This window comes from Lathamus discolor, chromosome 4, assembly GCF_037157495.1.
Source record: "Lathamus discolor isolate bLatDis1 chromosome 4, bLatDis1.hap1, whole genome shotgun sequence".
In the NCBI taxonomy this organism is placed as follows: domain Eukaryota; kingdom Metazoa; phylum Chordata; class Aves; order Psittaciformes; family Psittacidae; genus Lathamus; species Lathamus discolor.
Genome location: NC_088887.1, coordinates 110,558,679 through 110,582,452, shown reverse-complemented (window position 1 = coordinate 110,582,452; position 23,774 = coordinate 110,558,679). Strand labels below are relative to the sequence as shown.

Below are 23,774 nucleotides of genomic sequence, written 5' to 3'. Positions count from 1 at the left end.
CAGCAGGGCTGGAACTTGGGGTTTGGGGCTTTCTTAGTGACTTGCTGAAACAGGGATCTCTAGTTTTTAACAGCTCTAGGAGGATTTTTATTCCATGAACATATCTTGTTAGCCTGCTCTTCCAGCCTATCCAGGTCTTCCTGCAGGGAAAGCAAGTGGATAGCCAAGGAAAGCCTTTCTTTCTCCAAGGCTCTCCATGCGGTCTCCCACAGCCTCCTCCTAGAGAAAGTGACATGTTACGATCTGGACAAGAGTCTGTGCAGTGGGAACTGGCTGACTGTGTGTACGCAGAAGGTGGTGGTGAACAGCTCCTTTTCAAACTGGCAACCTGTCACCAGTGGGGTCCCCCAGGGATCAATATTGGGCTCAACACTTTAATATCTTCATAAATAGGCTGGAAGACAGGATCCAGTGTTTGCCAATGATGCCAAACTGAATGGGGAATTAGACAGTTTGGACAGGAGAGCTACCCTGCAGGAAGACCTGGATAGGCTGGAAGAGCAGGCTAACAAGAACCATATGAAGTTCAACAAGGACAACCGTAAGGTCTTGTTCATGGGAAAACACAATCCAAGAGGGCAGCACATGCTGGGATCTGCCTGGATGGGGAGCAGCTCTGTGGAGTGGGACTCTTCTTCCACACCACCTATGAATATGCTGATCAGCACACGCACATGGGCAATACATGTTCTGTGTAGAAAAGCATACTATTAGTCTTTAACAAAAAATCAATGCAGGAGGAAAATCCTCATTCTCTGAAAGGATAAAATGTCTATACAATTTGCCAAACATGTCCTTAAGGGGGAAAAAAGGGTATGTTTAAACTCCTGATGGACATCATTGTCTTTAAAAGCTCAGCAAATAATGTATTCAGCATCTGCAATTATTGCAACAGCATTTTTATTCTATGGAGCCCAAAATACGCATGGGTCTGCTCTCACAGCCATGCTGATTTAAGGCTATAACAGCGAAAGTCTGCAGAAAGAAGTAATACCTAATTAGAACAGATAAGATGGTTGGAAAAATAAAAGGCTATCAGGAATGCTGTCTGTTGATCAGATCTGGCAAGTAAACAAAAGCCAATTCTTCTTGGTATATGCTATTTTAAATTGAAATGTAGAAGTAAATGCTAAACTGCATTTTTTTAAAATATACAATACTTCATGAAACCAAATCATGCCTAGAAAATAAGTAACATAGTACAGTTCATACTAAAAACTACTACAGGTTCCTGACAGTGAAGATGGAAGAATTTAGGATTGTGAGCATTAGGTAGGTCCAGAATACACTAACATTTTATGAATTGAGTAATTTTATCTAGTATATGTCTAAAGAATCTCAGATTTATGTTAACATTATGTAGTGTTTATGTAGAATTCCTTTGAATAGACCGACAATGAATATCTGAATATTTTTTATTGCACATTTGACTCACATGAAATCATCACAGTTATCTCAGTAGCTCAGTGCAGTACAACTCAGCAGTCTGTACCCATTGCAGGCTGCCAGGAAAATGAGAAAGGCTTTGGTCTTTGACTATGTTCAGAGAAAAATGGGACAAAACATTTTTTGTCCTCCAAAGAACACAGGAATGATTAGGGATTCTACTTGAAAAGAAAACAGAATGTACAATGGGACTGGATAAAGGAATGATGACTAATGAGAAGCCTCAGATTATACGCAATCACAGAAAAATAGGTCTGGAATGGACCTTGATTAGTGACCTAGTCCATCCTCCAATTCCAATGCCAGATCAATAGTACTTACTATTTGTCCAGTACATACTTAAAGACATCCAGTAATGGAGACCCTATTACACTCTCTGTAACATAAAGCTGTGCTTCAGTAATGTTACCATTAAAAAAGCTTTTCCTCCTTGATGCAATTTAAGTCCATTACATCTTACCCTACCTACCAAGAATAGATCATTCTTCTTCTCTTTGCAATGGCCTTTTAAGTATATGAAGACTTCTCAGCATGTCTTTCGTCTGCCTTTAGCCTGAACAACTCCAGCTCCTTTAGACTCACCAGTCTTACGTTCATGCTGGTTGCCACCTACCCTGTCTGCTGTTGGTTATGTACTTCTTGAGTGCCCAAAACTAGCCCTTCCACTGACGTACTACCAATACTGCATAGAGTGCATGGATCACTTCCCACACATACATCCTCCTGGGATGTTTACTATTTTTGCCATGAAAACATACTGCTGACTCATATTCAGCTTGTGACTTACAGTAGACTTCAGATTCCTTTCTGGAAGATTAGGTTTTTAACAATTGTTCCTTGTCCTAAATTTGTGCAAATTTTTATACGTGCCTAGCCTCAGCAGCTAAATTTGTATCCCCAACCTGTGCCTAATGTTTCTTAGACCACTTCCATATTTGTCAAGATCCTAATCCCCTCCTGCAACATGCCTGCAATTCCTCCCAGAACTGAACAGAACTGGATTTAGATTCCAAGAGGATCCTACCTAGTAAGCACATTTTGCCAACAGCTGTTGATACCTACCCTGTAGGCACATTTGCCTACCTAGTGAAGCTGCAGCTCCATAGTAGCTCCACACAGACTATGTTCCTCTAGCTTTTTACTAGAATATCAAGGTACAATACCAAACAATGTAACACTACATTTTTGCATGACTCAGTTGCTGTGGTAACACAGATTAACAAAATGTACATTGTCATAGCAGCTTTGTCATATAAAGTATGTAGGCTTTTCTACGCAAATAACAGCAGAAGCAGCACAAATGGACAAAATGTGGTGGCCGAAAAGGAAAAATAATGCCAGGTGGAGGCTAAACAAAGAACCGACAAATCTTCTAGATGTTTCAAGGATGTCAGTTTGGAACCAGGGACCATAACTGTGGTTAAGTGGAAGGAAAGGATGAGGGTCTACCTGCAAAAGGTACTCAAACGACTAAAGTAGAAAGCCAGCAAGAAGCAGACTTAATGTTTAAGATCTTAAAGTGAAGCACCAGCTCTTTGAGAAGACAAACGCAATAGGCACTAATAATGATAATCTGCTGAAATCAGTTATCTGCTTTGGCATATCTGATAATCTCAAAAACAAGCTGGATCAAGAGAGTTGTGGGCACGGGTTACCTGAAAAGTGGTCTGGAGGCACAAAGCACAGGTTTCCCAGGGCAAGAGGGTGAGGAGTAGATTCAGTTAGAGAGGCTGACCAGCTCATTGGACAACTGCAATAATAAAGGAGGCATTCTTTATGTCACAGGCAGAAAACACTCAAATCATGGAAAAGAGCTGTAGCTTGTAAGGGGAGAGGAGAAATGGCAGATTAAATGCACAATATAATTGAGAAAGTAAAGAAATTTTGAAAATAAGCATGTGTTTTTTAATTAAAAAAATGGTAACTGTGATGCAAATCTGCTAAAGCAAGTCTGACTTCACAAGACATTCATCATAAGGAAGATAGAAAGGTAAAGAGAGTTAATATGTATGGGAGGCCAGTTTTATAGCAAAAACATAGTTTATAAACTTTTGCTATTCTGTATTGTTACACTGTAGTTTATTCGGGAAATAAAGGAGGTTCTGGTTTCAGAATGGGGCAGCTGGTCCTGTTTTCCCTCATCTGGCTTATAAGTAATGATTAATCCCACGAGTGTGTTCTCATTCATTAGCAACAACTTTTTTCTCCGTTTACTGACCAGGAAAGTATTGTGTGACATGTGAAAGTCCCAGGGAAGCTACGGAAATCCTGAGCTTCAGCAAAACCTGAAGAATGGTGATGTGGGAAAGACTGTGGACATACAATAGGGAACCAAACCCAGAGGAAAAGAGACATGGGCAAGTCATGGAGACATACGAGTCCCCAGGCCCTGACTGTCCTATGCAGAGGAAGTCTTTTAATGCTTACAACCTCTTTTCCAAGGTACTACTGCCATACTTGGGGTTTGTGGTCACAGAACAGAAAAATCATGGATTCTGACAACTGAACGTGTATTTTAATTGGGAAGCAACTTGCTTCCTAAGGTAATAGAGGAAATGAGGTTTCACCAATGTGCAGTGCAGTGACATCAAGCAGCTTCCTTCATTTTGAGTAAACCTCACATTCGAGCAAACTTAACTCATGCTTATAAGTAGCACATTGTAATAAATTACAAAGGTACTATAGGCTTACAGAATTGCGATCTCTTCTCAAAAGGAGATGAGGTCAAAAACATCCTTCAGGCAAACTCAGCTGGGACTCTGGTATACTAAGGAAAAAAAAAAAGCGAAATTCTTTTGTGACTTTAAGTAGTTTCAGAATCAATTTCACTCCATATTATTCTGTTCTTATTCTGATAATTGAGAACCATTTTCTCCAGCACTGCAGTGCTTTTAACTGACTCATATGCTCCTCCATCACCAGCAAAGGCTTCCACAATAAGCAGCAAAGTACCACTGCAAGTGTCTAATTATTTAGTCTTGCTTTCCCTGATTTCCTCTATTAAATTAATATTCATAGTCGTATTTGGACACCACCCTGTGCCTCTGGACTCTTAAACAACATCCGCATGTCTGGGACTGAGGGAACAAGCATATTTTGTTAGTAGAGGTCTCAAACTCCTTCTGCACAGCTAGATAACTAACTGAAGGAGAAAGGCAGCCTCTTGCACCATAAGCTGAACCCTCAAGATGGTTATGAAATACACTGATAAAATTGACAGATCTTGTACTGAATGAGTAGAACAGACAAAATCATGTTGTTGCTCTTAGACTATGTCACCTCGAAGGGGAAAGGTTTATTGAAACATGTATAGGAAAGCAGTATAGCCGGGCTCCTCTACAACCTTTTGTCCAGACAAAACTATAGTATTTTGTTGGGAAAATAAACTCTGAAGAGTGGCCCTTCAGGATCATGTTTCTGTGTAGGATTTGCATAGACTCGATGCAGAAATATTGTCCATTTTCTGCTGGGTACTGGAAGAGCTTTTTATAAACTTCAGTACAGTAGTAGAACAGTAGCTAGTAACAACTATACACACACACTTCCAGTCCGTGAGTAGCAATAGCTGTACGTCGTGTCTTGCACAGGATACACTCAACCAGCCCGCAAGCCGTGATCACACTGCCGGCGTTTCATTCGTATCTCCTAACCAGCCTCCTGGCGCCCAGCCGCCCCGGCAAGAGCACAGAAGGCAGGGTGGGATGGTGTGAGGTACATTCCTTCATCTACATGAAAGTAACTGCGGGGTGGGTGGAAACATCTCCTAAACAGAGCATGGGACGGAAATTCAGATTTCCACCAGCCCCGCCACAGGCCCGGTTTATCAGCCTTGACGGAAAGGTCTCCGGCCTCCCTTTGTCCATCTGCAAAGCCAGGGGCAGTGGGGAGACCTGAACAGTGACCGCTCACAAGCGCCCCGAGATCTCAAGGCAGCGGCAGGAGCTCCTCCCCGCCGGGCACACCGCTCAGCCCCGCCGCGGACGGTAACGGGCGGGCATTTCGGAAGGGCGTTACTACGGCAGCCCTCTCCCTGCGGCGGGAGCCCACGACCCGCCGGCTGACCCGTGTCCCGGTACCACAGAGCGCTGCCCAGGCCGCAGCGGGCGGGCCCTCACGGCGCAAGGGCCGAGCGCCGGGGCGGGCGGTTCCTCCGTCAGGCTCCGTCGCGCCCCGGCAGCAGGTGCCGCCCGGCCGCCGCGGCGCGGCCTCCTGGCAGGGCGGCGGGAGGCGGGCAGGGCGCCCGGCCGAGAGCCTCGCGGGGCGCCCCTCGCAGCGCCGCGGGCATGAGCAGGGCGGCGGGAGGAGGCGCGGCGGCAGGCGAGGCGACGGCGACCTCGCCACCGCTACTCCCGCCCGCGGCGCCGGAGGGGCGGGCTGCCCTCCTGACGGCATGCGGCTGCCGGCAGCCTGCAGGTGGGTGGCGGCGGGGCCGCGGGAGACCCGGCCCCGGACGGGGCGGGGTGGGCTGCGCGGCTGCCCCCGGCGATGGCGGAGAGGGGAATGCCCGCTCCGCGCTTCCGCCCCGGCGCCGCCCATTGCTGGGGCCGAGCCGGCGCGTGTGTCAACACGGGGCTGCGGTGCCGGCCCTGCCCCCGGCGCCTCCCCGAGGTCGCCCGGCGGAGGTCGCCGGGGCGGCGGAGGCCGCTGAGCGGCCCGGAGGAGCCGCGGCCGCCCGGTGCTGCGCGGGGAGGTAGGCGACAGCCCCGTATCCCTGCCCCGCCGCCCCGGGGGGCTGGCGCCGGGCGCCCCCCTCCTCGGCAGGCCCCGCGGCCGGCCCTGGCCCTGCGGGAAGTTTTCCTGGAGCTGGGCGCTGCCGACCACGGCGGGAGCGGCAGTGCCTACCCTAGCGCCGGGCCTGCCCGGGGGCTGCGCCCGGGGGCACGACCGCGGCTGTCCGGAGCTGCCGCTGTCCCGGGGACACCCGCGCCGGGGTACCGGGGACCTGAAAAGGGATTTAGAAGTTATTTCAGGTATTCTGTCTACCCCGCTGTTACCCTGCTTCTGACTTCTGGATTTGGGTTGGGTTTGGGTTGGTTTCGTTGGGTTGTTTTTAAGAATTCTCTGAGAACAGTAGTCATCGTTCTCTTCACTTTGGGTGAAGAACCGGCTGCGTAAGTTGCAGCTTGTGCTGTTTAACCAAACCGTAATAGGCAGAAACCTCTGAAAGCGTTGGCTGCACCATTCTCAGATCTAGCTGTGGCTTTTAAGTTCCAATTTATCTTTAAAATTAATTTTCATCCACCTGTGTGTTTTGGACCTAACTCTGCAGGCATGTCTGCGTAACAGCGCTAGGCATGTACGGTTGTATTTGTGGAGCAGTGACGTTATTTTATAATGCCCCCGGGGGAGGAAACTCTGCTGGGCTGTGTTTGTGCAGCACCTCTTGCAGCCGGCCGTGGCCCTGTCTGGCACTCCGGTGCCTGACTGCTTCGGTAGCTTTGGTAGGGCCAAATAGCCCTTAAGCGATGGTGTTGCTGAAAGTTGGGTCAAGTAAATCCATCCCACTGAACAGCAGACCACACTTTAGCAGCAGATGTACTGAAATGGCTTGTTTACTTTGTCTTGTCCTCTTGGTCTGTGTTTGCAAAGCAGAGACATAATTCATAATTGCGGCTCTTAATGCAATTAACAGCATGCTTAGAATAGCAGTAGCATAGTCTTTTGATCTGGAAAGAAAATAAACTATCTAAGCATGTTTGAGTTTTCTAAGTGACAGAGTCCTTCCTCTTCCATTGTCTGCTTGCCACTTTGCATTTGCCGTGGTGAGAACCTGTGAGTTCATGGTTACTGCTTCTTCCAGTACTGTGTTAGATAAATCTTAATGAACTACACTTTCTGTCTGGTGATACTTCAAGTGAAGTATTACTCTTCAACAGTGTGTACTGTAGTGAATAGAGAATTTGTTATGTTAGCTTAAAGCACGTTTGCAACTATTCGAGGGAAATACGGAGAGGTTTTTGTGTTTTCTCTCCCCACCCCCTTTTTTATTAATTACGTCATCTAGTCTTGAGAATTCAGAAACCTTTTTTCTTTTCCCCTAATGGAAGTAGTTGAACCAATTAAAAGTATTTTGTCTCTCCACAAATTTTCCTGCAGTCATGGTTTTAATCCAACATAGTTATTACACCTTTATAGCTACACTAGACTTCCAAAGGGCAGCAGTAACTCAGTGGTCTTAATATTTACCTTTACTGCTTGTGATTCTTTTCAAAAGGCAGTTATTGTTTATAAGGTCCTGATAGCCAGAGCTTCACTAACCATGTTTCTAGGCATCTGCAAATCAAAACACACTTTAAAAATGTTGTCTTGTACTGTAAATGCAAAGAGAAGTGGAGTTTATTAAAGGTATGCAATTTAAAAACAAATCCCATACTCTCAACCTGACAGAGCATGAAGGAATTATCCAGACTTGACTCATCTGTGTAGATTGTACATTTCAGGCTGACTGCTGAGCTGAGCACAGTCCAGTGGAGTGATTTCACTGCCTGATTCTCCGGGTTGTACCAACCTTTAAAAACATGAGTGGTATTCCAGAGCTGTTTAATCTTTTGACAAAAACTAGGCTTGCAGTTGAGACTTGAAGAGATTGGAGATTCAGTTCAGTATTTGACGAAACCTGTTTACTGTTCAATTTTATATAGGTAAGTTGAAAACCTTATGAGATTTTCTTCTGTGAAATCTTATACATCCTATGTGAAGTTGAAAACAGTCTTTAAGCAAGCTGGAAAAGGACAATTTGAAGTCAGCAGGAGGTGAAACAAGGAACTTGCTTGGCTCAGGTCAGTTTTTGTTGTACTCAGAAATGCTTATAGCTAAGCAATTCCGTGTTCGGTATAAAGGAGATGTGTGATTTAGTTTGACTTCTTTCATTACAGAAGTCATAAAATCTATTGGTATTTTCTGCATCAGATCCATAACTTCTGGCTTGAAACAGTAATTTAAAAACAAACAAACTAGCAAACAAAAAACAAATCCGCCCTTGAACATTTCAAGTCTGTGTGGGTTTTTTTTTTTTTTTGCTGGTTGCACTTTATTTTTTAATTAAGAGGTTTCAGTCATGAATTTCTTTGTAGTTTGTATTTTAAATAATTCTTGAGAACTGAAGTGCTTGAAAGAGAGTGGCAGTAGTAAGAAAGAGTAGAAAGGAGTTATAGTAAGGAAGAGGAAGGTTAGAAAATGCATGATGTGTAAGGTTATGGTGTAAACCTCCTCTTTTTCCTGTCCTGTAAACACTGTTCTGCTGCTTTTGCTGTTCTGTGAAACAGTGTCCCACATGTAGCTAGGAAGTCATGGATAAGGTGTTGGGTTTTCTTAAGTTATTCAAGAGATATTTCATCATTCACTCATTTCCGTAGTGTTTGTTGCCATGGCAGCTAGCCAGTGGCCTTATTAGTGATCAAGGTAGTTAATGCTTCGCGTTTTGTCTTGTGGTACTGAAAACTGTGCCTGAAGTAAGAAAAAGAAATTCTGCAGCAAGTTGTCTCTATCAAGAGACTGAAATGTTTCTGACCTCAGAACGAAGTATAGTGGTGCTTTGTATCTCTTGTTACATATGTATAGTTATGTTTAAAATGCCTCCTGTCTTCAAACTTACTAAATATTTACAGTAAATGCACTGCTTCTACCATATGTTCGAAGCAAGAAGCCCATTAATTGAACAAACCCGTATTTTTATGCTTGAAAGAATTGACACTTCATTTTGGTTACTAAATTATATATTAAAGGCAGAATATAACAAAAGCAGATGTGAGATGGTGTAACAAGAAGCAGTCATTTTTCTTGCTTCCTGGTCTCAAACTGTAGTCATTTCCAGTTAGCATAGATAGAAAATCAATTGTAATCTGCTCATAATTGCTTTCCTGGTAGAGTTATGAGGCATTTCTCCCACATTATGTGTGTGTGTCCCCTTCCTCCTTTTTTTTGTTTCTTTTTTACTATTTTTTCTCTCCATACTTTTTCCTCTGCATATCAGAGTTAGAGGAGATTTTTCACTGTGAAGGTTTGCATCTTTAAATGGTTTGGTGTAGCAGCTTGAGGCTCTGTCAGAAGGCATGTTCCTTACTACGTTGTTTAGTGATGAGCAGAAATTGATGGAGGTTTTCATAACCTTGAGGCTTTCTGCTTAGATGAACAAGGCGTTTCTCTTTTACCTATCAGGATTGATTACTTCAGGTTAGATCATGTTTCTTATGTAAAAGGCTGAGCTTGCAGTACCAAAAATCCAAATTGTATTTTGCCTAGTATGAAGTGCTGAGCTTGACACTTGACACCAACTTCACCGTTCTGCAAGGATATTGTATTCCCCAGTTAAGGAGTTACTTTAGCTTTTTGATAAATTCAAGCTCCATTCATTCTTGAATCATAGCTGCAGAAAGAGAATGTTTTGAAAGAGTACTTTAATTCTGAGAATTGTACTTTGGCTGTCCTGACTGGAAAGGTCTGGACAAGACCTTTTCAAAGTCTGCCCTGGGGAGTAACGAAGCTCACCCTCTGCAACTGCACGATTCATTGTTGTTCCATTGTAGTTACAGGCTGCCTCGCAACGTGTGTCAGGCTACCTCTTCTGACTGCCTTGCCATTTTAAGGTTGTATTTGCTTGATTTATGATACCAGTGTAACACTTTAAAACTTGACATACGTCATCCTCCTCCCTGTGAGATGCCTGTTTATGTATATATATGTGCACATATACGTGTGTGTGTGTATGGGTACATAGGTGCAAAACAGAATGCTAGACCATCCCAGAGTCTGCCATCCTTTAAAAGTAGAAAGCTGCTATGTGCTCACAAATACAGCTCCCAATACCTCTGTTTTAGCCTAAAGTGATTTGGTTCTGAGTTCTTTTGAGATATGTCCTATACATAAAACTTCTGCAAGATTATACACAGTATTTAAAATTTATTCTGTATTAAAATTACAGTTTTCTAGAGGGTGGATAGTGGGGAAACTAAAGCTATGTTCAGAAGGAAGGATTACACTTAATAGGAAGTTGGTATTTTGAAAAAACAGTGGGGAGAGAGGAGGGAGAGGTGAAGCAAGACATTATATGGTTGGGAGTGCAGGAGAGTTTAATGCATAGTCCTCCCAATTGAAGAAATACAGTAATTTCTTTTGGTATGAAAGGAATGTATTGGGAGGTGGTTGAAAGTTGTAGAGGAGTGCCAGAAAATTGGGGAAGTCAGTGAAGCTGGAGGTGTTAAGCAGTAAATGTGATGCAGGTTATTGCAAATACCTGAAAAGCAGTCTGCTTGCTGCAAGTAGGTAAATCTCAGAGACTGGGAAGAGTCTTAAATCCTTGAGTCCTTTACTAACTGACAAAAACTGTCATGATAGTTCTTAAATGATCATTTGTGTGAATTTCCTCCCCTGTGAGCTGTAAAAAGTGATGTGTTAAGTTGCAAAATCAGTGAATCAGTCCCATCAGGCTTTGAAGTTTTGTGATGAGATGAAAATTTCTGTTGTGCTGTGACTTAGACCTTTTATCTTAGGACTAATGAAATTTGGTGGTTTGGCAGAGATTGGCTGGAAAAGACACAGATTGCATTTCCTTTGACTGGAGCTACTTTCCTAAGTCTCCTTTTGTTCTGCAAACTGTTAACATAAGTAGCTGGTATGTATAAATCCTCATACCTGTGGTTTCTTAGTCACCATTATAGTTTGTGCCCTGACTCTTGACAGGTTTCTTCAATCCTTCACCATTTGTAAACCGAATGTTTGAGTCGCTGAGTTATCTTACTTAATCTTTCCAATATCAACGCGTGGCCCCATCCTTGATGAGAGACATTTCTCTTTTAAGAAGGACCATCAACACTTTTCGTGAAGATCTCCATTTCATATAAGTGGAGGGTCTGAGAGCCTCATAGTGTGCAGCCATATCCCCTAAGCCCTTTACACTTTAAAACGTTCAAACCTCAGATGATTTCTCCTTCAGCAGTAATTCCAATAGCTACTATTTGTAATGTCAGATCCACCTCTGGAAGTGGTTTGTTCTGGCTAGGGAAGGGCTGAGATGTGCAAGTGCCCAGGGCTGTGCACCTGGGTTCACGAGTCTCTAGCAGCTGCTTCTGCTGCCATTCTTGCTGGGCTGCCAACTGGGCTTTTGCCACTCTTGCTGAGCTGTGAGTTGGGCTTGTTAGTGTTTCTGGAACTGTCGCTGTTGGGATTATAGTCTGGGTTTCTTGGAAGTTGTGAGCTGCAGCCTGTGTTCACTGCTGAAAGATTAAAATCAAGAGTTTTCTGCTTCAGCTGTTGTTTCCCTGGCCACTTGTTTGCTTGTGTGTTAATAGCTTTGTATTGTAGCCATCGTGTGGAAGAAAATAACATCTGGTGTCATGCATACATTGATGTGATTTTCATCTGGTTCTAGCAAAAGACTTGCATGGCTTGTAAACGTGTTGCAGTGATGCCGCTAGCTAGCGTTTTTATTACCAGGACTCATTCAATATGGTGACTTTATTTCTTGTGAGCTCTCTGCCACCTTCTCTGAATTGACCATCACTTATGTTGTAAGTGAAACTTGGTGTAAACCACCCTTGCCTGATAAATTGGGAGAAATTAATCTACAGATCTTCGCAGAGATTTGGTATGTGTTTGCATTGTGGAATTACACTGTCTTTTTTCAAGACTTAAAATAAGTGCTTTTTGGCTTTGATACTGTTGATACCATGCATAGTCTCTCCTTAAAGTTTTGTTCAGTATTTTGTGATGGTCTTCCCTCTGATTTGTTTCATAAAACTGGCAGCTCCAACATTTTGTGAGGCTGTGGTAGCAGTCTCTATTTCATGCAGGACACCTTGCTGCATTTCAGACATTAGTATGTTACAGATCCATTATCTTTTGGTATATAGAGCTGTCACAAGAGAGACCTCAGACTGGCAAATTCATTAATGTGAGAACAAGCGTCATCATCCTCTTAAGGCTGATTTTTCTTGCTGTGCTTTATGTACTTCTGTGAGCAGTTTAAATTGTTCATCTGCAGCTTGAATATGCTCACCGGTATGCCTGTGGGAGCTCTGGGGAGAGAATGTTCATAGCAGGCAGACTGAAAACAGATGCCTTCAGTGGGCATTGTAAATAGAGTTTAGTTCATCTGCTGACATGGAATCCTTTTGTGGAAATTAAAGCCTCATCCCTTGATAAGTGCAAGATGATGTTGCAAAAATAGGTAATAAGGCCAAATAGGCTGTGTTAGCAAGAGCATAGCAAGCAGATCAAGCAGAGTGATCATTTGCCTCTTTTTGGCACTGATGAGATTGCCTTTGGAACACTCTGTCCAGTTTTGGTCTATAAAGGACAGGTGAAGACACTTGACTTCATGGAGCAAGTCAAGTGCACTGCTACCAGGATGATCGGGGGGGTGAAGTACATCATGTGCAAGGAGAGACTACTAGGAGAGCTGAGTTTGCTCAGCCTTACTAAGAGAAGACTAAGGGGGATCTTAATGCTGTCTTCAGCTGCATAATATGAGGGTATGGAGAAAACAAAGTATTCAGAGGCATGGAGCAAAAAACCCAAGAGACAGCAGTTGCAAGTTACAATGAAGATATTCTGGCTGGAGATGAAGAGAAATGTCACCATGAGGATATTTAAACACTGGGGTGTGTGCCTGGGGATGTTGCTCAGAAGCTGACTTGGAAAAGGTGCTGAGCAACATACTGTAGGTGACCCTGTGTTGAGCTGGGGGTTTGTTGGACTAGCTGATATCAGGAGATACCTTCTAAACTAAATTATTCTAAATGTTAATAGTTCTGAATGAAGCCTTCCCATTTGCATCTGTCATCATCAGATCTAACTTCATGACAAGGTGGGACTCTGAAAAGCAGAATGTGAACTCGGGGGGCCAAAATGGGCTTGAAATACTAACCTTAATGAAGGAATCTACAGGTATGCATGTTACTAAAATCTAGTCGGTTTTCCAACTTAAGGAAAAAAAAAAGAAAAAAGAAGAAAAAATATTGATGGAGACTAAATGTAAGGAAATTTGGTCTGTGATACTAATTTCTACTTTAAAAGTTGCAGGTTTCTGAGCTCAGGATGAAATGACTCTTGGATTCTGAAGACCTACAAAAATTATGTGAAATCACTAACAGTTTGTCTCTTTTTTGACATATAAGGTTATTAAACAAAAATGAGCAAGCTGTTTTAGTAACTTACAAAATACCAGGATTTCAAAGCCAGTACATAGTACAGTTTGGGGCTTCCTGGTAGTCTCTCCTGAGTTCAGTAAATCTGAAGGAAAGCCTTACCTAAATGACCGGTAGTAAGATAGACTTCTGTGTAGCTATTTTTTTTTCCCTATTTATTTTTTAACTTAGATTTGCAGCTACAGTAACCCACTTTCTGTAAGATCTGGCTATTGCTGCTACTTGTCAGGTCTGTTAAAAGCTTTCCAAGAAAGTAAGAAATAATCCTACACTAAGTGTGTCTCAACACACTGCATGACCATCTTTTTCTTCCCTGATTCTTAACTTACTAAATCTAGGTAAAAAATTGGACCTTAATGTATTTTCTGTCTCTTTCATCCCAGTAGAGAGTAAATGGCAAGGCTGAAAGTCTTGCAGAAAATCCGCTGCTGGCAGCTCTCTTGCAGACGGCTTCAGTCCAAAATGACAACTGCAGCCGTGTGGTACAGGCACAGGAATTGTCTCTGAAACAAGCATAACCCTATGAAGCCATTTAGGGCGACACAGAGTCCAACCAACACCTTGAACTCCGTCCAGGAACCCTGGAGATTATGGAGCTCTGTTGCCAGCAGCATGACCTGAAACACAACCTGGCCATGTCGCTAGACAGTTTGAGAGGCCTATTTTCCTCTGACAAGCCTTTCAAACTCTTAATAATAGTCTGTGGCACAGATAAAAGATGTTAGGTTGACTAGCTAAGTCTCTTAAATTTGTATTTAAATGAAGAGAATACTTTTTTCTTTCACATAACCGTGTTAGTTTTGTTAGAGGATTTTCTTCTGACAGAACAAATTTGAATAAAAGTACTTTGCTAAGCATGACGGCGTACACTTCGTACAGTTGTAGGCATTGTCTGGCCACCCAATATTGTCACAGGGAAAGTTAATTAGACAGTTCAAATTGTCATGCTCAGAAAGCATCCAGACAGCGTGACTCATTCTAGAAGTGGGAAGAGATCAAATTGAACATGTATTGCTGGAAACTCTTTCTTTTCCTAGAGTGCTTTGTATCTTGGTGTCTCTGCTTCAATTCATAAATAATAAAATTAAGAAAGAAATTAAATAGAGTGCCCTCCAGCAGGAATTCTAAAGCAAACACCGTTCCCCCATTTGTTGCACAATCAGCAGCATATTCACACTGCCTTGGTGTAGATGAGAACAGTTGCTCAACAGCCATCTTAGCGAATGGCAGAGGGTTTCTGTGTTTTCTGGCTTGCAGACCCCTTAAAACTTCCCAGTGAAGCTGGAAAGCCCAGCATCGAAGTAGCTGAACTGCAGGATGAGTTTTCTTGAATTTCTTTGGCCAAGTGTGTAAAAATACGATAGACCCTTTGGTGTCTACAGACTGGAATGTGAAAACCAGTGGCTGGTTATTTACTTTTTTATTTTACCTCTCTTTTTAAGGAGTTTTATTTTGGGTAATTTTCTTAATAACTTCAAATGGTTTAGGCTCTTGCACCCCCCAAATGTGCAGAAGCACATACAAAATACTGTATTAAGTGCAGTTTTAAAGAAAGCTAAAAAGACTGCTAGACCTATCTCTCAGTGCTGGTGGCAGCTGTTGTATTCTCCCCTTGTATTTTTAATTAATTAATTAGTGGGGTTTTTTTAGACAGGGAACAGTAACTGAGGCCTTGGCCCTAAAAGGAGACTCACAGAATGGTGTGGGTCTTACACATGGCAGTATCAGAGCACAGGCCTAGTTGCAAAATTGAGCTGGTCAATCTGTGGAAATGGTCACCTTGCTTATGCCCTGGCAAAAGAAAATGTTTCCCTGACTTTGGATGCAGGGAACTTGTATATCTGTTTCCCCCCAAACCCCAAGAATGATGTGATTTACTGTCCTTGGAAACAAGACTTTTGTGATCCTGCCATCTGTGTGCATATGCCCTGGTGTACTGGTGCAGGTATGGTTATAGTGACTTGTATGCTTGTGCCAGGTTTTAACCACTCTGGAGTTGGAGCATCCACTTGAAGATGGGAAAATCCTTGAGTCTCTGTCCTTGTGACAGAGACCAGCGGTGTCTTGGGCTGAGTTAGGAAGGGTGGTGCAGCAGGTCAGGGTGGTGATCCTCCTCCTCTGCTCAGCACTACTGAGACACCCCTGGAGTGCTGTGACCGGTGCTGGGCTCCCCAGCGCGACAGACCTGGACATGCTGGAGAGAGTCTTAACAGATGGCTACAAAGATGATTAAGGGACTGGAGCATCTCTCCTGTGCAGAAAGGCAGAGAGATGGGACTGTTGAGCCTGGAGAAGAGAAGGCTAAGTGGAATCTTATCAGTGTGTATAAATACCTTAAGGGAGAGTGTAAAATGTGCAGAACCAGGCTCTTTTCAGTGACGCCTGCAGACAGGACCAGAAGCAATGGGCACAGACTGAAACCAGAAATGTGAACATCAGGAAAGACTTCTTAACTGTGAGGGTGACCAAGCACTGGCACAGGTTGCCCAGGGATGTTGCAGAGCCTCAATGCTTAGAGGTACTCATACTCTGTCTGGACTGAATCCTGGGCAACTGACTCTAAGTGGTGCTGCAGGGGAGTTGGACGAGATGACCTCTCTTCCAGCCTCAGTGATTATGTGGAACTGTGGAAGGAGCATTACCTAGGGATCCATGCCTCGATGGATATCTGAAATGACGGTGCTGAGGCAACTAATTTTTCATTATCCTCTTAGGTAAGCATAGTATGCTTTTATTTTGTCTCCTGATCATAAAGTCATATAATAGTTGGGGTTGGAAAGGACCTTAAGATCATCTAGTGCCAACCCACCTACCATGGGCAGGTACACCTCACACTAAACCATTTCACCCAAGGCTCTGTCCAACCTGGCCTGGAACACCACCAGGGATGGAGCATTTACAGCTTCCCTGAGCAACCCATTCCAGTGCATCACCACCCTTACAGTAAAGAACTTCTTCCTTATATCCAGTCTAAACTTCCCCTGTTTAAGTTTTAACCCGTTACCCCTTGTCCTATCACTACAGTCCCTAATGAAGAGTCCATTCCCAGCATCCTTATGAGCCTCCTTCAAATACTGGAAGGCTGCTATGAGGTCTCCATGCAGCGTTCTCTTCTCCAGGCTGAACAGCCCCAACTTTCTCAACCTGTCTTCATACAGGAGGTGCTCCAGTCCCCTGATCATCCTCGTGGCCCTCCTCTGGACTTGTTCCAGCAGTTCCGTGTCCTTTTTATGTTGAGGACACCAGAACTGCACACAATACTCCAGGTGAGGTCTCACAAGAGCAGAGTAGAGGGTCAGGATCACCTCCTTTGACCTGCTGGTCACGCTCCTTTTGATGCAGCCCAGGATACAGTTGGCTTTCTGGGCTGCGAGCGCACACTGAAGCCAGCTCATGTTCATTTTCTCATCGACCAACACCCCCAAGACCTCCTCAGGGCTGCTCTGAATCTCTTCTTTGCCCAATCTGTAGCTGTGCCTGGGATTGCTCCAACCCAGGTGTAGGACCTTGCACTTGTCGTGGTTAAACTTCATAAGGTTTTTTTCATCAGCCCACCTCACAAGCGTGTCGAGGTCCCTCTGGATGGCATCCCTTCCCTCCAGCATATCAACCGAACCACACAGCTTGGTGTCATCGGCAAACTTGCTGAGGGTGCACTCAACCCCACTGTCCATGTTGCCAACAAAAATGTTGAACAAGATTGGTCCCAACGGTGATCCCTGAGGGACACCACTCATTACTGGTCTCCAGACAGACATTGAGCCATTGACCACAACTCTTTGTGTGTGGCCATCCAGCCAGTTCTTTATCCACTGAGTGGTCCATCCATCAAATTGATATCTCTCCAATTTAGAGACAAGGATGTTGTGTGGGACAGTGTCAAATGCTTTGCACAAGTCCAGGTAGATGACATCAACTGCTTTACCCTTGTCCATCAGTTCCGCAGCCCCACCATAGAAGGCCACCAAATTGGTCAGGCAGGATTTCCCCTTAGTGAAGCCATGCTGGCTGTCACCAAGCACCTTGTTGTCTTTCATGTGCCTTTGCATGCTTTCCAGGAACATGTGCTCCAAGGTTTTACCAGGCACAGAGGTGAGACTGACTGGTTAAAACTATTTACTTTCAAAATGAAAGTCTTTGCTTCAGAAATTCAGATTTCAGGATCTTCTTCTCTATGTGGTAATGATGAGTAATGCCAGTGGCTTTGCTCTTTCAAAATGCTGCTTTATGCTTTCTCTTTGGTTGTCTGGTATGGCTCAAGCTTTTGGGGCTCCTAATGTAGGCAGACTGTGCAGTTAGGTGCAGCTGCGGGCAGGCACTTTGTCATCTCATGATGAACAGCTCATGGTCATGGCCTTTGTCTACCCACCGACAAGGAAGGACTGGATCCATTTATACCTATGGTTAGCAAAAAAGTAATCACTGCTTACGATAAAACTTGGGGTTTTCCTCTTCAAAACTTATTATAGGATGACATGATAAATGTTGCAACTGTTTGCTAAAGTCTTGCATGCAGTAACTAGTGATCATTAACAGGATTATACTAGAAACTGTAGACATTCTAACCTTTTAAGATGATGGTCTCCTGGAAAATGCAGCTGTGCTTTTTTATGTTATCAGGATGATCACAGACAACTGGGTCTTTGAAAGAGTGACAGAACTCATCACTGCTTTCTTTCAATGCATTTGAAATTGCATATTTTTCTACGGAGAAATTACACTGCATTTGAAAATACAGTTGATCCTTTTTAAGTACGTTTTTTTTAAAGGCTAGTTATTCTTATAGGCAATGCATTACCGATTTTTTACCACAGTGCCATTTTTTAATGAATTCTAGGCACTTTTTGCTGGTTGTTTAATTCACTGCTCTCTAGAGCTGTAGAGTGGTGGTGGGGTTTTGTTTTTATGGCTGTCTAGATACAGTCTAGAGCACCAGTTATTCCTCAAAACTAAGTAAACTTCTTTCAAAGTGTTCTTCTTAAAAAAGTTTGCATCTCTTAACATACTGAGACAGAAGGATTTCTGTTGCATTGCCACTTCCTAATATTAAAGATAAGCATCTCCCTTGCAGCTTCCAAGTCCAACAGTGAATGTAGGATATTTTGCAGTGCCACATCAGTAAGATTTGTCTGTAGCATACAACGTTCATTTCTATTTCATAAATGCAGTGGTATGTGATCGATTTAGCTTGTGCAGTGTGTTCTTGCAAATACATTATTACTGGAGGCTTAGCATAAAGTTCTGCAGTAAAAGATAATGAAATACTTCAGTGGCACAAGTTGTCTTTATCTGCAATAATACCACTTGAGTTACAGGATGACCATTTTTGTATGCTTGCATAAAATGATTTCTTTTTATATAAGGCTTTGTTTGAAACAAGAAGACTTGACTGGAACTAGCAACTCTTTTTTAGGGTGGGGTTTTAACCCTTGTAGTAGTGCTTCCCTAATATCTTCAGCCTACACTGCCTGAATTTCCCAGCTGTCCCTCCTTTCGGCTTTCTGATCCTCCTAGGTGTGCTTTTTATATCAAACTAGGCAATTTGGAGAGGGATGCTGCTCTTCCTACCCCTTGCCCAGCTGAGAGGTTCACCCATGTCCATATCTCTCTGCAGCATTCCATCACCTTGCTGTGTGCCATTTGCAAATCGCCTTCGCCCAGGGAATCCCTGAGCTCCAGCCATTTCAGGTTTTTGTGCTGGCCTGTCATTTAATCAAGTGCATTAGGGACCCGGTGAGCACTGAACACAGTGTCCAGTCTCTAAGAGACTCAGAACCAGGTTTTTGTAGCTTGTCTTGCAAGACCAGAAATTTGAAGAGCTGTTACTTTTGCTGTATTTTGGTGACTGGTTTTGACTTACTGATTCACTGTATTTGAGATATGGTAATAGGAGATTGCTGAACTAGCCAGGTTATTGGATTTGGACGTTTCTGCAGAAAAGTAGAATTTGCTTTGTTTGTTTGTACTGTGTCCATTCTAGTGACAAGTCATAGGCTCTCACAGGTGTGATGGAGAGCCAGTGTTTCTTACTGAGGTTTCTTTCTTGAGCTCATCATTCCCAGAAGAAAGTCTCATGCGCTGGTTAAACCTTAGTACAAATGCTTTTCTGTCATCACAAGCATGATTTAATAGGACAGTCTGACACCTTGTAAACCTTGGGCAGTCTGGCTTCTTTTAGGGAAGAGCTGAGAAGATGCTTCCAGAACAAGCATCTGGTTTAAGTAACTGACATTTTGCACAAGGTAGAATTAGAAAATGTCTTCTTAATTCATGCAACTACAGCTTATTAGAATATTTTCTATAAATGGACAATATAACTTAAGTCTTCAGGCTGTATCTGTTCTGGCCTTGGTCATGGTGCTACAGTGTGATGCTACAATAATCAGCAACTGAAGTTTAAACCTGGTTCCCTGAAGACGTGCTCTTGGAATGTGGAGACTTGTTTGGAGGGGTATGTTCTTATTGTTACTGTAGAAGACATTGAGAGGGCAGGTCTTCTCAAGTAAACTTCTTACAACCTTATTTTTAAGGCAGATTTTTAAGCCAGATACACTTGCCCTAGTTGTGCTTGTAGGGCCGTAAGTACATCACTTTTGTGCTACGGTGTTCTCAATTTGTGACAGATGCACATAAAGCATATCATATATGTCCTCTGCAAAACAAACATTTCTTGTATTGCTAAAGAAGTACCTGGCTCTAATCGGGGGATACTCAACTAATGACAAGCCAGGTGATCCTGGCTGCATTTGAGGGCAGTTCTTGGACGTAGGTGAACTGGACTGGCTTCCTGTTTTGCCTACAGAAGTTTTAATATGCTTAACATTATCCAATACCAGCAACTGAGGTAGTCTAAATACCACAGCAGGGACTGATTAGCTTTTTCAGATCACTGCTTTTATTTTCTGTTTGCAAAGAGGCTTAATCCAGTGCTGGAGATCAGGCATCCCACTGTGCTCATGGGTAGCTTTCTCTCACTCTTTGTGTTCACAGTGGCAGAAATTAGTGAGGAGACTCCTCCTGCCTCCGACTTCAAAGCTCCAAAATAGTGGTGTTAGTAGTTGTTCTTAGGAGTGTTTAATAGACAGTGCTGAGAAACTACAATTGGGGTTTCTGCTTTGCAGCTTATTATCTGGGCACATGATAAATGCATCAGTACAACAGCATGATGGTACGTGATTTCATTTTCTATGTTGAATCACTTTAATATCCACATAAAGCTTGGGAAATAATTCAGAACAGTTCCAACAAACCTGTTAATATTCTTTTCTTCTTTGAAATCACTGTCTGTGTTTCCCAGCAGATTGCCTGTCCTGCCAAGCACAGGAGGACAACTGCCTCTGTGGTTCTCAGTATTGCTTCTGGTCATGTAGTGATGCTGAAGTTCAGTCAATACGCTTTAGCAGTCATTCGGATGAACATTTGCAAATATAGAATCCCCTCCTCTGTACTGAGCTGTCTTCGCTGAAGCTACCAGCAGTGGCAACTTTTATTTGAAAGTCCACATTGTTCCACTTTTTTTTAATCATTGCTGCTGTTATATCAGTAAATGTGTGTGTTGCAGGGCTTGGTGGTATTAGAAATAGTGGGCAGGAAGAGGGGAGGTTTGGACTGAAGTTTGTGTTTCCTTGTAGTTTACTTAAAAATGAAAACAATAAAAAGCTGTCTGTGGCCTAGCTCCTAACTTTTATTCAAATATTTCATCGTTGCAAAGACAGGAAGATCTTGGCATCTAGAACATATCTGTGAAATAAAAGGGAACAAAGTTCTGTTGCAAATAAATATGAGTGACTCCAGAACAAAAGGGTGGTTCATAGTTCCTTTCTGTCAAATGCCCTAATGTTTCAATGCCGCTACTTAAAAATATCCATTATTCCTCATATTAATATTATGTGGGTTTACTTTAATCAGTTTCACCTTCCATTGAAATTGCCCAGAAGTACTCTGTTAGGGTTGTGTGTACATGCAAGTTTATTACATTTATTAACTGATGTACAAAAGTGTCAGTAGATTCAGAAAGCAGTTTCTGAATACATTTCAGTGTTTAGTGTGGGCTCCTTTCATACCTCTTCACACTTTATACCAGTAAGATTAATTTTGCTAACAAGGGAACTACAATAGCTGCCGATAGACTTCTTTCTCTTTCATATTTTTCCTTACAAAGAACTTTTTGTTTCCATCAGAGAAGGGATTATATTCCTTAAGACTGATATATTTTAATATGAACTCACAAGTTTTACTACTCAAAAATAATTCCTTTCTTTGTTTCATGAATTAGAAACAATGAGGAGAAGCTGAAGTCTGCCCAAGCCAGGTGTTTCTTGTTGGCAGCCTGCTCCCTAATGACTCTGGCTCTCATACAGCAGCTGCCTGCTAGTCTCTTTTGTATGGCCTATTGTTGCTGCACACCCCTTGTTAATACACATGCTGCCCGGGGCAGACCCTGAGAATGACATCAACTTGCTTATCTTAGAAACCTCCGAACCTGATGCAGGGTGGGGAGGTTGCCTTGCATCTGCCCAGCCAACTAATTGTGAGCTCTGTGGATTGTGATTGGCTCTGCATCCGCTCAGTAATAGGTTAAGCAAAGACATCGTGGGTCCATCTGTTCGTCCATTCATTGTTCTGCTCACTTGCCTGAAGTCTGCAGCTGAAATCGTGTTAAGGAGTTGCTTCTGGAACAGCTACAAGAAACCAATGTCTGTGTGTTTTCCAGCGAACGTAAGTAGATGGGCTTCTCTCTGCAGAAATGGGACATTTCACCTTTCTGGTGTTTCAGCATATTAGTTTGCATTTGGACAGCATAGCTAGTGTGTGTGTCGGCTGAGATTTGCAAGCTTTGGGTGTCTCTTGGAAAAAGAGGGAAAGAAAACCAGTTTTGCCTGAAGACTTAAGTATATTAAAGAGCAATGATCTCACCTGGTGCATTCCATTAAGGAACTTTCAAAAGCATCGGTAGTGGTGTGTTTCCCAGAATTTGAATATGGTAGGCAATAGCCATCCACAGAACAAATTATCCTAAAGTCCTGTCAGAAGAAAGGGAGGTTTCAACTCTTAAGTTATAAGGATTTACCCTTTTTTGCAAATGAGCTATTACTTACATTAATTTGTGACTGGTAGAAAAAGCTTTTTTTTTTTTAAAAAAAACCAAACGTCTTTTACATTATACCGTACAATGTGTGCAATCTCCAGTGTTTGTGAAAATAGGAAGAGCTCCATTGCAGGCTATCTGAAGATACTGTACTGCAAAATAGAGCATGAGGATGCTGTTGGATGGGAACATGTTCCAGTCAAATAGTTTGTGCTTTGAAAGCTATTCTTAAGTGTGTCAGATCTAGCCTGGCTATTTTTATAAACTTTCTAATCTGCTTTATATTTTGAGTTCAGATGTTAGGCTGAAGAACAAACACTGTATACTCCAGGAGCCCGTGTTCCAAGAATCCTGTAAAGAAAAAAAAAAACCAACAAAACAAAGACCTTCATGTATGAGTTGGGAGGGAAAGAGAGCATATAAAAGGGTTAAAAAGAGGTTTGCATTTCTACCACATGCCCTATTGTGTGAACATATGCATGAGTCTATTGAAAGTTTTCAGAAGATGGGCAGGCCACCAGTTGCTGGTCTCCTGCAGTTCCAGTAGACATCTGTTGCCCCAGAGCATTAACCAATCTGTTCAATGGGACATCCTTCCTTTGTTGGATAGAATGATGCAGACAACAGCACTCGCTGAAACGCAATGGTAATTAAATACATAGAAACTACAGCAGTAGGCATTTATTACATATTCATTATTTTATTTGCATTGTAAGAGTATCTCTATCATTTGGATAGCAGACACAATCAGTTTTTTTTATTTTCTGATCAGCTCTGCACTTCTATTTGTGACAAGTAACAACAGTGTTTCAACAAAGTGCGATTTCAATATTTTCCATTTTGTGTTTAGAAGACTCAGAAAACGTCTGCCTGTGTGAAAATAGGCTGAACTGTTTCACTATAGAATGTATCTTCGGAAACTTTTAACAGTCTTTTGAGAATACACAAGCTCTGTTACACTGTGCCACACAACACTGTTTCACTCTTCATTATTTTCCTCTGTGAGCTAAATTTGCATTAAATTGCTTTTCTTATGCTCAGTTGTAAGTGGAAAATATTTTAAATATTAAAAGATTAGATGATGTACTTGCCCACAT

At 42.8% G+C, this 23,774-nt stretch overlaps 1 protein-coding gene across 5 annotated transcripts in view; it reads left to right on the top strand.

The window, feature by feature from the left end:
* The first annotated feature begins 5,716 nt into the window (after nucleotides 1–5,716).
* ZC3H12C (zinc finger CCCH-type containing 12C) overlaps nucleotides 5,717–23,774 on the top strand; it is a 45,439-nt gene continuing 27,381 nt past the window's right edge. Inside the window, exons 1-2 of one of the 5 annotated variants that reach the window (XM_065678627.1) lie at nucleotides 5,832–5,859; nucleotides 8,088–8,225. The gene's annotated coding sequence lies outside the window, so the exon portion shown is untranslated. The other 4 variants (XM_065678626.1, XM_065678628.1, XM_065678625.1 and 1 more) reach the window with 4 other exon arrangements.